The following is a 17,314-nucleotide window of genomic DNA, read 5'->3' on the forward strand; positions in this document are numbered from 1 at the left end:
AGCAACAATACTGGGTTTTAGACATCATCCCTGCATTTTTAAAGAAAAAAGAAATATGAGCAAAGAAAACCCAACACACCTAAAGCTCTTTGGTTTGCTGATGCTGCTGGTTTTGCCCTAAGAGACACCGAGTGTTTTGAATCCAGCCAGTTCCTTGGAAGAAATAAATGATAAATTTTCAAGGTGCTGCCAGCTGCTTTTAAACTTTAACTCCTCTTCCCTCGCAGTATCTTTGCACTCACACCAAAACAACACATGATAGATACATTGCAGCTGAAAGGCCAGTTATTCAGTGGCAGAACTTCATGGAAATCTGTGGAATTCCACCTGGAATGGATCCAGCTGTGGAAATTTCTGCTGGGCCTTTCCAGCTCACACTTCTGGTCATCTTTAAAAATGAAACCCAGACTGTTTGCTGCCAAGTAGCTCTATCAATTTATCTCTAATGAGCAGCAATTCCAAGTTATTCTGGGTGAAAGTTGAAACTTTAAAGGGCTTTAAAGGGGTAAAGCAGGGCAGCAAAACCACAAAGGCTTTCAACAGGGTGTCACAAAATAGATGTATATCCCTCAAAGTCCACATCATGCACCCCCAGTGTAGGCTGAGTTTAGCTGAAAACAAGGAAACACACAACAATGTCACCAAACCAGAAGACACAACAGTGGTGAGGCTTTGGCCTGGCTCAGAATCAAATAAACAAGGCAGGTGAGACCTGACAGTGTCCTGTGTGCATACAGACACACAAAAATGCTTTGTATTAATGTGGCAAAAGAAAGTTATTCTTGAGCACTGCATAAAGCAAATAAATTTTTAAATTGTTTCATTTATTTAGGAGCGGTGCCTCAGATATCTGTGTGGTCCAGAGGCAAAAAAAAAAAAAAAAAAAAATTTAAAAAAATAATCCATCAAAAAAACCAGACTGGGAAATAAAAATAATTCCTGTACTGAATGTTACCTACCACCATTCCCTAAATCCCCTTCCATAAGGATCCAGATCCCCTATGGGCTCTCCTCCAGCCTCTCTTCTTGCCATGCAATTCCACCCAGCTCAGACTGACACACATGACTGGCCACAGTATAAATTCTGAAGCCCCTTTTTCACAGCCACAAGGTGCAGCTGGATGTGTACACAGAAGAATCAAACCAAAGTCCCACATGATAAACTTGGAGGATTCTTACAACCCATACCTGAGCTTTAAAAAATAATAATAATTTATTAAATTTGATTGTTATTAATTAATGACAATCAAATAAAATTTAATTGTTATTGTTATTAAAAATTACCAAAAAAAATTACAACATGAAAATAGCTTGTACTCTTAATGAGAACAAAGAAAATGAAAGCCATATATGAAAATCATAAATAGACAGATTTTTCAATGCTTACCTGAACCAAATAAAACCTTTACACCTTGTAAATACTGACAAATGTCGCTTCAGATCCTGTTAAAGGAGTCCCTAAACATAAAAGGCAGGTTGCTCTCTTGTTAAATCCTTTCTCCTTTGCTTTTCCACTGCTGAAAGTAATTGAAAACAGAAGACATGCACCTTGGTGCAGCCTAACTTTTCAGGAACAGAAAGTGTAAATGTAATTATATACATCACACTGCACATCAAGTTTGCTCTCAGTTGCACCTATTTACCTTCACAGAAATCCAAATTTGTAATTCAATTAAAATCCAAAAGCATCAACGCTTAGAGTCATATAAAATAAATGCAAACTACAGCCCAGAGAACCTATTAGGTGATGTCCCTTGCAAGACACTGAATGAAATCCACTTAAAGATAGCACCAGTTTTCTTAGCCAGGGACTGCTGTAGAAGACACAAATTCATAATGTGTACATTCAGAAGGTTACTTCAAAGAAAAAAATGTCACAAACATTATAAAAACGCTGCCCAAAGCAAAGTGTTGTATAGGGAATACATGTGATTTCAAAGTCTGAAGGATGTGCAGATACTTCAAAGAGATCTGAATTTTTACTATCTTTGCTACTGCTTTAAATCCATATTATTTTGGTATATATATTAAAAATGAGACAGAAATATCTTTGCAGATGACTAAGCAGTTTCTTGATTCCTATTAAGCACCAAAAAACAGCCTTGCCAATTTATCCATATTTAAGTTTCTACAACTTAATATAAACTCACTTCCAAGAACTACATAGGTCTTCTTAAAGTATGTGCAGCAAGAAGTCAATGCTGTGCCAGCTGGCAGATTAAACAAGCCATTAAATAGGCTCCTACTGAATTTAAAGGATTGTTTTTCATCTTTTCCCTCTCTTCTCCTCCACATCCAGATGTATTATTTAGGGAATATTTTCCAGTACCGGTAGAAAAAGTAAAAGAAATGCCCTTGGCACATAATGAGTTTTTCCTCCAATGTGGTCTCCTGCTGGACTTGGAATTTATTCCATTACTGTATGGCTTGCAATGGTCCCAAAATACCCCTGACTATGTGAAAAGATGGGGAAAATGTGTTTGAGGAAGGTATGATTCGTCACTTGAAAGCAGGGACAGTGTGGGGTGACAATTTCAGTGGGGCCATCCCACAAATCATGTCCTGCAGTCCTCTGGGCAGGAGAACAGGGCTGTTCCCTACCCTTTATAACTGGGAAAGGCACAGCCCACCAGGACTTCAGTGATGAGAATTAAAAAACAACTGTGGTAAACCCCTAGGGTTCCACAGAACAGAGGCCTTCAGCATTTCATTTTTCCTTCAGAGGTTCAACCCTAAAGTTACCTGAACTTCATGATCTAGCAGGGTTCAGAGGATCAGTGAGTCTAGAACAAGCACAGATATTAAACCAGCCTGGATGTCATCTACCAAAGGGAAAAAAAAAAAAAAAAAGCTAAATAACATTATTTCAGATAAAAATGCCAACACTAAAGTTTTCCAGATAAAACACCCCAAAAGATCCAAGCTGTATCTGCTCCCTGTGGCCATCACAGGCTGACTGGAACCACAGACAACTGAAGGAGTAGTGGTGGCTTCTGAAATGCCTGGAAGATAATTTTACAAAAAACTGAAATTTTTAGGCCTCTCAGTATTTCAGTTCCCAGGCAGTAAAAAATTTCTTCAGTCCCATAAACTTGCTACTGAACAAGAAAACAAAAAAGGCCTTAAAAACAAGGCAGGGGCTGAGGTCCACTGGAACTTGCCCACGGCTTGGAGCATCTCCTTTCCCAGGGGCAAGAAGCATGGAGATTGGACCACTTTGCTTCCCAAAAAACATCTTGGCCCATGCAATGACTTCAGAATTTGGCTCCAGCAGGGTGTGTGATTTGCCAGAATTGTTCTGGGGGTCGCAAACCTTCCCCTCTCCCTTCTTGAGGGGTAGTTTAGTTGTTAATTGCCAAAGCTGAAGTGTAAAAACCTGTGTTCTGCATGTATTCTTTGTTTCTAATCCCCAGTATCCGTAAGGGGACTCCCTCACTTGGCTAGCAGTCGGGATTCATTAGACCTTTTATGATGATTCTTTCTGTTGTGCAGATATATGATGAATCTCAGATGTTTAAATAGCATATAACAGTGCTCCATTGACCTTGCTGAGTACAGTTGGAGGGGGAAAAAAAGGTAATTTTCCTCAAAGAAATGTTAAAAATGTGTCTCCACATATAGCACAGATGCAGAGGATAAAGAAACTCCAGAGGGATTAAAATATTTTAGATTAATTTGGAAGAAGGCCACATTGTGTAAAGCCTGGTTAGTTTGGGCCTTTCCAATTCCACGCCGTATAAACAAACCCATTTAAACTGCATTTGTTAGAAGGAATGTTTTAGAAAAAAAATTTAAAAAATTAAAAAAAAAAATCCCCCAAAGCAGTTGTAACTCAAATGACCTCCAGTTCTCTATTCTCTCCTTACTGCCTAAAGAACAAACATATGTACCATATATTCTAGCCAGAGTTTGTGCAGTCGCTGCATGATTCATACTGCTTGAAAATTAAATCATTTAAGGGATTCTGGCTCCCTCAAGCAAGGTTTTAAAACTGAAGCAAGGTTGGTTTTGGAGCCAGCTTCCATACTTTGAACAAGACCATTGCTTATAGATTTTTGCTTTGGGCTGGGTGGGAGAAGTTAAAAGATGAAAGCAAATTGAAAGCAAGAGACTGAAAGAAAGAGAAAAAGGAGGGAAAGAAAAGAACCTGTAAGATCAATATATTTATATAAGAATGAACCTGATGTTCAGCACGTCACTGACTGGCAGAATCAAGTCCTTAAATGTTTACTCACTTCCAAGTGAGTAAATTTTGATCATTTTACTCCTACAGAACAGAGTTTTTGCTTGTAGAGTAAGGGAAAAATCAGAGTGTGATTCTAAATAACCATATCAAATAAAGAATTGCTGGAAATTAATTAATTGATCAGGTTGAGACACAAATGAACACGAGGGTAGCAGTGCACCAGCCAGAGGGGTAACAGAATGAAACACAGAGTGAAACACAAACCCTTGAGTCATTTTGCTTTATTAGCATCTGCAAAACAGTGGGAACTTAAAATAAAGGGGTTTTCCTTATCATCAACCATAAATCCCAGAGTAACTCAGCTGGAGGAATAACCTAGCTGCCATGTGGATAAAGAGACTTCTCCAGAAGCTTCTGGAACATCTGACTACAAAATGTTGTCTGCCCTCTCCCAAACACCCAAAAGAGCCAATATCATTTCACCACTCAGTGTGTCATTATCCTGGAGAGGAATATGGCAACTTGTCTGAAGTTCAGAACACTACAGCTCAATAGCTTAGAGCTCAAAACGAGGGGGGAAAGTTGTTTTCATTAAAAAGAATGCATGTTCAGATAATAAAAAGATTAATTTAAATTCTGAGATTTGAGGGCTAGCATCCCTTCTCCCATCTTACATCATGGCCATAAAACTCTACTGGGATGATGGCTTCTGCAGCTATCATTTATTTGATAGCACATAAATTTCTTGCTAAAGTGCTACCTGTTTAAGTTCTCCATGTCATTTTTCCTCTGGGTTGGTCCTTCTTTGTGGTTTTCACGTTTCTCTAGCATCTCACCCACATTTTCACTTGGGCTGCATCTACAGGCAGCCCTGTGCTCCCACACTCAGCCTGCTCACAGGGATGGCAGGGATGCATCAAGCTCTCCTTGGAGACACTCCAGGTTTGCAGGGATACAACCATAAGGAGAAATCTGGCTAAGGGGACTTCTACATCAACAAAAAATATCAGTACAGAACATGGAACTCCTTGTGGCTGGGTTTTGTTCTTCAAATGTCACGTATGGACCTTTGTTTGTGGATGTACCACTCTACACATTCATGAAAGCAAGTTGTTCCCTTGTCACTTGGACTATCATGGTGAGACATTTTAAATAAATACTTCACATAATTTCAGAAACAGATGTGAGACAGTAAAACTGGATGTTTGCAATGGAAATGGCCAAGTCCTGTTTAGCAGTGCTTGGAATTTTATATTTTATGTTTCGTATTATCACCAGCACTGCATGAAAACTCAACAGCTATTACCTCCTCAACTTTTCTCTTGAAATGTATTTATATTTAAAATTTACTCCAAGAAGTTTACAAGCAGAAGTGAATATTTTTCAACATCCTTAACTCTGCCTTTTCACTCACATGCCTGCTACAGTTCCACATCCATGTATTTTTTATTTTCTGCATCTTCAGAAGGAGGTGGGCTTGTTTGTTCTACCATCTCTCACAGTGGCTAAGAAAGTTTAAAAGATACTCAGCCTGAATTTTGCTCTGCTGGGCAGTTCTAGCCTCAGTGTTGTTCCTCATAGTACTCTTAATTAAATATTAAGTATTATATAACTTAATCCATTAATATTTCCCCTTCCTGACTGATTCCACTGGAATATGTCTGGCACCTGTAGTAACAAATTTCAAAAACTTACTGGCTCTTAGTCCAGTGGCAGAAGCAAGATTAATTTGATGTCTTGATAAATCCCATTGTTTCAGTTTATTTACATGCTACAGCCAACTTTCTGCTGCCTGAGTTAGCCAGGGTTAGTGTGGTGTTAAGGTCAGAGATACAAAGCAGGGACACAGATGTACAGTCACATCCCAGTTAGTGCTTATTGTTAATTTTTTAGAGACTACACAGACTTTTTATGGAATAAAAATTCCGGTAAGGAAAAAAAAGACAACAAAAAAAAAATAAAACAAACATGGGGAGAAAAATTAATAAAAATGAATAATTCAGTTACATTTTACACTGGGATCTGTAGACTTTTCTCAGGTTTTGCCTTTCAGGATTTTCTTTGCACTTGTAAGGAAAATAGCACTTAGATTATCCTGACTTTTAACACAGGGGAAAAGCACGACAGAGATTTGTCTCTCAGTGATAAAACCAGCAAAAATAGAACATGTAGGATAACCCTGACTTTGAAAAACATCAGTAAAAAGCCCCCCAAGCTCCATGAACATGTTGCAGACTGCACATGTCACATAACTATGGACTAGGAGTTCTTTGCCTGAGGCTCCCACATTTAACAAAGGGAAACACTGCATTCAACAAAAGATGCTATTCTAGTTATGTGCCCTTTTACCCTGTCAGAGAAACAGCTGGTATCATAAAGTCACAGCTAATTTGTATCATGTCTGCACTAACAGTCAGATTTAGTTTGTATCAAACTTTCAAAGTTGGACTTAATACCAGTTGATGGATGACAGCTTTTCTTGCCTCCCCCCTTCTCTAAACATATTTAAACATTGCCTCCCACATAAAAAAAAAAGCCCTCCCAATATTCAAAATACAAACAGAGTCTTTAACATGTTCACATAACCAATATTTATGTTAAATATAAATGGTTAAAACTAGCAAATTTAAAAAATCCTGAAGAAGGGTGAGAATACTATTCCAGCAGTTCAGTGACAAATAAATAGTGCTTTAAGACAGACATGTGGGTACCAAGTGTAACAGAAAAGAATTTTCTCCTAAGTAAGAGCAGAAAAAAGCCCTGCCTCAGGTAATCTCTTCAAGTTTGGGGTATCTGTTCTCCTGAAAAAATTCCAGTCTGCCTGCAGAGACTGTAAGGGGTTTTTTTCAAGGTCAGCACTCAACAATTTAGGGAAGACCAATTTCACTTATATTTTTAGGAGACCTGTTTCTCATTTAGGCTATTAAATGTCATCTACTTTCATTTTAAGACCCCTGTAGCAGAATGCCTTGACTGTGTAAAGGGACTCCAGTGGAAGTGAGAGGCCAAAACCTCAACAGTTCCAAACCCACAGCGCTCACGTGAGGAAAAGTTGCAAAAAAAAATCAGGATTTTGTTGGAAAACAGGCATGGGGAACTTCCAGAGATTGGGGGGTTCAAGCTCAGTTCATATCAACATCTAACAATGCTGCTGTGCTTCTGAGGTGACCCCACCACAACACCTGAGCATACAACACGAGCTGCAGACAAGATACTCTTTTAAAATTTCACCGGCTTCTCACTTCCATATTATATAGAAAATTTTGGGCCAAATTTTGGGTATATTTGCATTTACCATGATCTGAAAACATCAGCTTAACTGCAGGCATAGGAAATCTGTGTAATGCTGCACAGAATAATTATTATCAGGGCTCTGAATAATTGGCCCTGTTTATCAGGGAGAGGTTGGTCTGCTCTGTGAAGTTACACACACCAAGCCAAAAATGGCCCTGGGAAGTTGAAAGCAGCAGCAGAGATGCAGCTTTAAAGTGCTTTAAAGGAGACCTTGTTGTGATGGAGCTGAGAAGGAGCAGTTGTCAATGAAGACAGAGGAACCCCAGCTCCTAGCCTCTCTCTCCCTCAGCACATGCATTTCCTGACTTAAGAAGGGCAATACTGCACAGAGGACAAAGACACAGCTTCTGCTGTCTGATGGACTCCCTGCCAGTGAGCAGAGCCAAAGTGCAGCATGCTCCTGCCACCTCCTCTCCAGTGAGCTCTGTCTGCTCCCTACCTGCTGAGAAAATGCAAATAATCAACTCCACTCCCTTTGCTCCGAGCACAGCAGTGATTCTGCCCTTACATATGATCTTTCCGCTTGTTCAGAATTTTTTTAGTATTTTTTCCTTCCTCCTAAATGTTCTTTAACCTCTGTCTGACAGGGCATGGTTTATCAGAAGTAGATTTATCTTCAGCTACTCAGGGTGTCTGTTTTACAATTCCTAGGTGTTGTAATTCCTGGGAAATAAAAATGTTCTTCATCCAAAACTCCCCCAACAAAGGCTTGAAAGTAATGCAGAACTGCAAAACAGCAAGCAGGGCAGAGAACAGCCTGCAACAATGAGTCACAACAGGTTTACTTCCTTGGGCTCACCCTTAAATGAAGAATAACTTTCTATATCTAAATGAAGTTTTAGCTTTGTTTGCAGCCACTCCAAACAGTTGCAACACCTCCCCAGCGACCCAACACAACACAAAACCCACCAGGCTCTCATCTCTCACAAAAGAGCTTTCCCAAAAAGTGGCCCAGCTGTACACAGAGCTCACCTGAGGTCCCACAAGGGAAACCAGGGCTAGATTGAGTCCTGCCCCTCCTTTTCCAAGTGGCAGAGAGGATGGATGAGAGAAGGAAGACCCTGTGTCCATCTAACTTTACCCCATCACAGTAAAACCATAGAAAACATCTTCAGAGACTCTTACAGAAATGCTTTCAGGCTTGATTATTTAGGAGAAAAGCTGACCAAACCCATTCTTGCACAATGTTTCCTAATGGCAAACATCTTTCAACAAAACAAACATTTCCAAGGGAAAATAAAAAGCAGTCATCCCTATCCAGTAACTCTGAACCTTAACCTTTGAGGGTAGCACTTGTTTTTGAAAGTAATTCATATAAGCACATCAGATTGCCTTCCAGAATCAGGTTTGAGTGTACTCAAGAACTAACAGAAGTCTTAACAGGACTGTCATGATAATACTAAACTGTTACTGCATTTTATGTTCAGATAAAGAGATGCACCTCATTTCCAGTACAGAGATAATGCTGTTTTTTCCCCTTTCCAAATGAGTGTATTGGTCCACAACATTTGCTTTAATGATTTTCTGAAGGCAACTAATAACATGGTATTATCATTCACATCCCCTAAAACCCATCCCCCTGTTCAGCCAGCTTTGTCATGTGAAAATGGAGGTTAAGTATGGAAAATATGAGCAGATTTAGCCTTTACTTCTTTGTGACTGAATTCTTTTGTCACCTTGACAAGGGCTGGGCACCAGAGGGACGCCAGCATGAGAGAGGTGTCACTTACCCTGCACCCTACACTTGGGGAAGCTGGCTGAGTCCCTGGGGATGGATTTTCAGATGCAATTTATGAACCAAAATAAGGAGCCAGCCCCAGCTCAATTTTCAGGAACTAAAAACTTCTTCTTCTTCTTCTTCTTCTTCTTCTTCTTTTTCTTTTTCCTCTGCCCTCTTTCAACACCACAGCCTGCGTGCTCAGACCTGCCTACAAATACAACTCCAGCTGCTGAGGTGTCAGAAACACTCTGGAGGGCAGTCACTGCTCTCTGAATATCCAATCCTTAGCACAGGGAAAAAGGACTTACACTGATGATCCCACTTGCTTTTGGACAGCACGGCCTTCTTAGCCTGGTTTCATATTTTTAAGGAATTTCAATACCTCATAAACGCTCTACTCGTGGAAGCATGTGGGAACTTAAAGCTAGACATCTCGTGGGAAAGAAGTGTTCCATGGGAAATTTTAGAACATTTAGGCTGGTTCTGAATCAAAAAGAGATCCTAATTTCGAAACACCAGCATTTCCTATGAAATTCCAGATTGCATCTGGCTTCAGTTTTAAATAGTTCCCCCCAACAAAAGTCTCGAAAGTAACGCAGAACTGCAAAACAAGAAGCGGGGCAGAGAACAGCCTGCAACGATCACCAGCCCGTTCAAAACCTCCTCACAAAGAAGTGTAGGCAAAGCTAAATTTGCCCCCCCAAAAGATGATGACAAAGCCAGCTGAAATGTGCCCAGCAATGCTGGTGGGGAGGGAAGGCAATGCGAGCAGCATCCGGCCTACTGCAGTGTGTGTGTGTGCCTCCTCCTCCACACTGCTCTTGCCAAAAAGAGGGGACAGAGGAGGCTCAGGCACAGAGAAAACGTGGTCCCCAACCAGTGACAAGCAGCTCTTTGTACCCTGAACTGACTGAAGATGCTGGAGCAATAATATTTCTGAGCCATCATTCTGCTGCCACAGGCACGGCCTAAACTCCGAGCCAGTCCAGAGTTTGTCTCCAGCCTGGAATTTCCGTATATTGAGGGGCTAAAGTTTACACACATTATAAACACTTCCTTTAAATGGTTTGTGAGCCCTCACTTGTTCTGGCAGTGAAAGAACAATATTTGTAAAAAAAAAATGTCTAAGTGTTCCATGCTGTAAATAGTCAGTAAACAGTTACTTGGTCTCTCACGTTCTTCTCAGAGCCTGCCTGCTCTAAAAAGAAGACACAACAGGATAGCAGCACATCAGCATATGATCACAACACAAGTAATTATGATTTAAACCCCCCCCACTGCAAGAAAAAACTTGCTGAAAACTAGTGGAGAAACAGGACTTCCAAAAGTACATCGTACATTGACAAAATGATTACTGTAAAACACAAAGATTTTGAGTTGAAGGCAAAATTCCACATGAAATGCTTTAAATCTACTATCAGTTCTGGACAAAATAATCACTGGTGTCAGTGACACCAGAGGGACAAGAGCCAAGGGTCTGCTGCAGGGTTCTCCACTGATTTTCAGAGGAATTTGGATCAGCCTCCAAAGAAATAAGAAAACACACACACAAAAAAAAAAAAGCCTCAAATAAACCCCCCTGAATACCACAGGAGAAGAAGTCTGAGGTAACTTCTTTGATCATACTCACAGGAAGGCAATCAGAGGAAATATTCTGAGCTTTTCAGTAACAAACCAGCTGCTTGATGGATCAAAATGATGACTCCAGAAAAACAAGGTGATACCTATACAAAAACAGAAAATAAAGAACCTTATTTAGCAAAGACATAATTACTCTGCATTCTTCATTCTTCTTTGGTAAAGTCTTCTTTAATGACACTCCTGGAAAGTTGGGTTTTTTTTAAGGTACTGAACAAAACTTAAAAAGTTTTTAAGACACCAAAAAAACCCACTGTGAAAAGCTCTAGAAATTTGAATTTGCCAAGGAGATTTTGATTTCCTGAGATCTCTTAACCAAGTCACTCACTAAAACATCTTTAAGAAGTGAAGCTGATACAGACTCTTGTTATTAGAACAAAATGAAACATATTGTCTGGCCAGCAGTGAATTCTCACAGCAGAACCAGGTTTCCAGCACATCCCCCCTGAGGATATAGGATATTCCCTGCTTTATAAAACAAGTTCAAAAGAGAACTCCAAAATCAGATAAACAGTAAGATGACAGTCTGTAGATGATACAAAACTGTTCAGTTTAATAAAACTTAGAAGTCTACTAACTGGGGAAAGAGTTCATAGTAACGAATTTCTAGAGGCAAAATGAAATCATCATTAAAAAAAGTAAAGGTAGAGGAGAAAAAAAACAAAGACATGCTCTGCATTCAGGTACCTCTTTGGTAGTATACAGACATATCAGAGTAAAAATAAAAACTTTGCTTTTCTCTTTTTTTTTCCTTTTTTTTGCTTTCTTCAGAGAGCCTCTCATGGTCCTTTCTCTTTAGAACCAAGGACCTTCATACTGAACATCCTGCTGCCAACAGAGGAAATGGATTATTTAAAAATCAACCTAATTTCAGTTATTTTCAGATAATAGCATGGGGTTGGTACTTGCATTCATTTCTGGTTATTCACTGGAAACTCAGACTTTTGAGGGCTCAGTAAAAATGACTGCTCTGTAATTTCAACAACAATTTTACCGTTTGATCTCAAGGTTTTAAGACACCTGTCACTGATTCAGATTATTGCAAATACTGGGGTGGCCAAAGCCAAGAATTTAATCCAATGTATTAGGAGTTTGAGTATTAGATTCAAGAGATCTCAACCCCCACTTGATGCTGAGCATTACTGTGCATATACCACATAAGAAAAAAGAACAAGGTGAGAAGACATCCCTGATCACCAGGGTGTGAAAAGAACAACCAAGAGCTTTAAATCTCCTTCCTCTCCCTGGTTACACCTGCAAGAGCAGACCAGAGTTCCAGCTCATGAATAACAAGCCCCTTCCAGGTCACTGAATTAATTCCAGCTTTTCCACTAAATTGAAAATCTTACTTTGCTCATTTCTATTGTTTAGTGTTCCCCACTTGACTCTCAGCAGGAATAACTTCAAGACATTCAGATCATGCTTTTAGAAAATCCTGGGTCTAGAAGTCCTTTTTGGTTTGAAACCACTTGGTCTCTTTCAAACTCTTCAGCATTTTCAAAATGGAAACAACCCCCCAAAAATATTTTAATTTTCTTTCCCAAAGTCATGAAGAGCTTTTCTGCTCTTCTCCTTGTATTTGCTCTGTTCTAAACCAACACTTTTCTGAGTCAAGCTCGACATAATTTTTTTAGAGAATCCTGGGTCTAGAAGTCCTGTTTGGCTTGAAACCATTTGGTCTCCTTTAAAATATCCAAATATTCTTCAATATTTTTAAAATGCTTTAATTTTTTTTAAAAACAACCCCCATAAACATTTTCATCTTCTTTCCCACAGTCATGAAGACCTTTTCCTGTGTTCTCCTTGTATTTGCTCTGTTCTAAACCAACACTTGTCTGAGTCAAGCTCGACATAATTTGTGATATCAACAAAATGAAATATTCTCTCACAGTGTTTGCCTTCCCAAGGAGCTTCTATCTCACCACAACTCCATTGTAAGCTAACTGTGAAGGGTTAAAAACTATTTAACAGAGAGGTAATTTCCAGACAACTTCAGCTTGAAGGAAGCTCAGGCCCAGGTCAAAAACCAGACTCCACAAATCCAAACCCTGCAACCCAACAAACATCCCTCAGGTTTGGACACACTTTGTGCTGTAAGCTTCAGTAGTAAAATTGTCACCATTTTTACTGATTCTTCAGTCCTTCGAATTCCCCTGACCATAAACCTTGGGTTCATGTTCTGGTGTCATTGTGAAATGGCATTAACAGCATCCCAGACATTGGCACACACCCAGCACTCCATTTCCAGCTCACATGGACACTGGATTCCCAGATAACACAGGACAGTCACCATTAAATACAATTTTAGCAAGAGGAATGCTTTTCTCAGAAGCTCTTAAAAATGCTTGATCAGAGGCACTTTGTGGCTTATGAAACTCAGGAGTTGCTGCTCTCTTGATTATAGAACCTGGGGAAATCAAATCACATCCAAGGTCATTCAGCAGTTAACCTGTGATACTCAAATGTGGGTTGGGGAGGGTTATTAAAAATATATATTTTTATATATTTTTTTGCATGCCCACACAAAGAAAAGCATGTTTTCACTCCCTTCTGCTCTGTTAATTAATTTGATTCCATTCCACCTGGTAGCTTTGAATGGAAATTTATGGAGCCCAGTTATCAAACTCTGTGTTGCAGGTATTCCACTTTATCCAACAGATCCCAGCAGTGATCAATATCAGATGTTCAGAGTAGAAGAGAGGGACAGGGAAAGCACATAATAATAATGCTTCCCACAAATACTCTACAGCAGCTTGTGACTTCCAGAATGCCTGAGTCAAAGGTGGAATCCACACATTAAATTACATCAGTAGGGGAGAGTGGGGACATAAAGAATAGTTGAAAAGTGCATTTGAACATTCTTTGTGACAAAGGAAATAACCCAGCCCAAAGGACTGATCCTCTGGTCTGTAAATATAGCAAATATTTCACAGAAGCACAGGACAGTTCAGGTTAGATGACACCTCTGGAGATCACCTGGTCCAAGTCCTGCTCCAAGCAGGCTGCCCCAGCACCATGTCCACTTGGGGTTTGACTGATTCCAAGGATGGAGACACCACAGCCTCCCTTGGAAATCTGTTCCAGTGTTGATCTCTCACAGGAATAAAGTCCTCCCCTACGTTTAAAAGGAATTTTTAAATTTCAATTTCTGTCCTTTTCCTCCTGTTCTTTCACTGGCACCTTTATGAAAGCTCTGGTTTGGTTGTTTTTGTTGTCACCTGTCCCCACTCCCATGGTGACAGAGTCACAGTGTGTGACAGCCACAGAGTGGCTGTTAAGCTTGAATCTCGTCCCAGTTACAGCCAGGAATTTTTTTATCCATAGATTTCATTATTGGCTGTTGTGCAAATTATTTCTTTTCCCTCAAGTAACGAAAATGACAGCAGAAAAACACCTTTTTTAAAGAAATAGTCTAGGCAAAGTATTTCTTTGAATAGCCACTTCTTCCAGAACTACTTTTCTCCTTTTGATTTTTATGTTGTCACTGTTGTCATGCAGTTCCTTTATTTGGGAAGATATTACAGAGGGACCACTTGAAACTTTTCCTTGGGCATGCCACATGCAAGAAGAAGACTTTTCAATACAGGATTTGGCAAACAAGGGCTGCCAGCAGGAGAGGGGACAAGAAGCCTCAGACTCATCCATCAAAACAGGTGCCCAAGGAATTTGTTTTCCAGCATGACCTAGAAAGGGGAGGGGTGTGGACACCTGTGAGCTGCTCACCCAGACACTTCCATGCAGCTCATCAGTACAAAATGACAGCTCAGAGGAAATAAAAACACAATATACTTTTAAATTATAATATGTTTTTATATTTATTTATATTTATATATATTTATATGTATATATTTGTTTACATTTATATATATATTTTTATATATATTTATATGTATATGTATATGTATATGTATATGTATATGTATATTTGTATGTATATTTGTATGTATATGTATATTTATATTTATATTTATATTTATATACATATACATACACATATAAATATAAATATAAATATAAATATAAATATAAATATAAATATAAATATATATAAATATAAATATAAATATATAAATATATATAAATATAAATATAAATATAAATATATAAATATAAATAATATTTAAATTTTTGAAAACCATAGTCTAATCCCACTGGCTTCAAAACACACATTTACCTGCTCTGCTGAACACAGTTGGCTGAGCTCTACCTCCCAGAGGGGTGCAGCCACCTCCTGGGGGAAAGATTTTGTCAAAAACAATCCTCCCCTTCCCTTCTGCCACCCTAAGATCCTTCAATTAAAACTCATCCGACCTCCAAAGTTTCAGAAAATGACAAATTTCCCCTCCACCATCATAAAATGCTAATTATCCTCACACTTGTAACTTTTTAATTTGTTTTTTCTCTCTTGATTCTGCTGCACTTCTCCTGTACTTTTCTTCACTCCTGGATTTCTCAGTCCCCTTTGGGCTGAGCCCAAAGGATCCTCCCTCACAGGGAGTTCAGTTTAATCTCAGTTCTCTGGGTTTGAAGAAAACCCTAAAACTTGTCAGGATCTTGTTTTTCATGTTTATTAGGATGCTATCAGAGACTTGGCAGGTCTCTCCAGACTTTCTGCACAAGTTCAATTCACCATAACCTGCCTCACTTTGGCTCTGATGGCACAAAATGGCCCCAAACCAGCAGCTGTTTCATCTTTATATCCATTTTTTTACCCAATTAACAATAGACAGGTGTATTGTTTTTATATATTAACAAATAAGTTTTCTATATCTACTTCTGTAAATAAAACTGTGACTAACTTACAACCAATCACTCTTTGTGGTCCTAAAAACTGCAGGATCATGAAGAAGGAAAAAGGAAAGCTAAAACCCACACCCTTTTTTTCCCTCCATCTTTACTCCATGTATTAAACCCTGTAAAATCTATATTTTTCACTTCAGTGACATACTAAACATTATACCACTTTCTCCTTAATTTTTTTATAAATCCTGGTTTACTTAGGGATATTTGAAAGCCTTTCTGTCAGTGACAAATAGGATTAATATTTTTTTGGAGAAGAGGACAAACAGAAAAATGTCTCTCCATTTGTGGATTCCTACAATGCTGACTTGGGTAGCAGGAATATTTTGCCCTAATATTTTGGAGGAAAGTCCCTCCTCTTACATTCACAATGATGCTCTCTCAACAAAAAGGAACACATTTCAGTCACAATGAGTGCCCTGCACACGGGGTTTCATTCTGCACATCCTGGCGTGGAGCAGGAAAGAAAGCTAAGTGCTTCCTGAGGTTAAACACGGCCCAAAGGAGGACTAGGGACGCCTCATCCTGAGATCTTTGCATGGAAATTCCTGAAAGTAGAGGCTAACAAGTGAAGTATGTGTGCATCTGGGCAGATGTGGGCTGGAACAGCATCCTTGGCCATGCAAATACAGCACTTGCTTCCTCCTTTGGCCACGTTTGTGCTGCTAAGCAGAAGCCATTTGCTAAACCACACAGCAGTGGCATTCCCATCAGCAGAAAACCAGGCTCTTCCTGCTTTGATCAGCATTACTGACCACAGGAATAAACAGAGGGCTGTGCTCCTCAGATCCACACAGGATCTGCTGCTCTCTCAGGACAGCAGGAACCGGCCAAGCCCGTTCCCTCTGTCCTCGCGTAAACCTCGCTCGCCAACAGAGCAGCAACACGCACAGCAAGGCAAAGACAGCTGAAGGAGAGCACTCCCCTTCCCAAACTGTGTGTTTGGAACAGCAAACTTCTTAACATTTAAAAGCCAAAGCTTGCTCTACCCCTGTTTTTAATCTGGGAATTGAACATAAGCTCCCCTACATCACTGGCAGTGGATGCAGGCGTGTCTGCTGCAGAACGTGCTTCTGAGGGGAACTATTTACTGCTAATAAAAAGTCCCAAATTCCTTGAAAATTCGCTGTCCCTTTCAGAAAAGGGTTCCAGAAGGCTTCGAGCTCCAATCCAAATTGTTAATAATCCATAAAGAATACTGTGTAATAATTCAGAAAATAGTCTCTTCCAACAGACAGTAAATGGAAACTGCCCGCTTTAAAGCATATTTTGACAGCTGCTAGCATCATTCAACATTTCAAATAAAAGAATCTGCTCAAAAGAAACAGAGCAAGTAAGCTAAAAACTTTGAAACAACAAAAAGTTCTTGTGAAACTGATTTTCTCCTCTTCTGTGTCATCTTCAGCTATTGAATGGAAACACAGTGCTGGGATGGGTGGTGGAGGAGAGGGGAATGCAGGGAAAATTCTGTGAGCTGAATCCTTTTCAGGGAAGTTTAATTAATGGCATTTCTGAGAAGAATTTTGATTGACAGGATTAGTGCCAGCACTAAAAGTTACTATTTGTGGATCCTGGAGCTCACAGCTCCCATAAAAACAAAACAGTTCAGAAAAGAGCTTTGTGCAAATGAAGGCACTCCCTCAGCAGGGAAGGTTCATGTGAACCTCTTCTGTGGC

The 17,314-nt window shown here is 39.5% G+C and overlaps 1 protein-coding gene across 16 annotated transcripts in view; it reads right to left on the minus strand.

Moving 5' to 3' along the window:
- Positions 1 to 17,314, minus strand: part of CALD1 (caldesmon 1) — a 223,514-nt gene that overhangs the window by 89,539 nt on the left and 116,661 nt on the right. For all 16 annotated transcript variants that reach the window (XR_015285938.1, XM_086886026.1, XM_086886021.1 and 13 more), the window contains one exon: positions 10,831 to 10,924. The gene's annotated coding sequence lies outside the window, so the exon portion shown is untranslated. The remainder of the gene's footprint in view (positions 1 to 10,830; positions 10,925 to 17,314) is intronic.

The sequence above is a fragment of the Cyanistes caeruleus genome, chromosome 4 (genome assembly GCF_971803275.1).
Source record: "Cyanistes caeruleus chromosome 4, bCyaCae1.hap1.1, whole genome shotgun sequence".
Taxonomy (NCBI): domain Eukaryota; kingdom Metazoa; phylum Chordata; class Aves; order Passeriformes; family Paridae; genus Cyanistes; species Cyanistes caeruleus.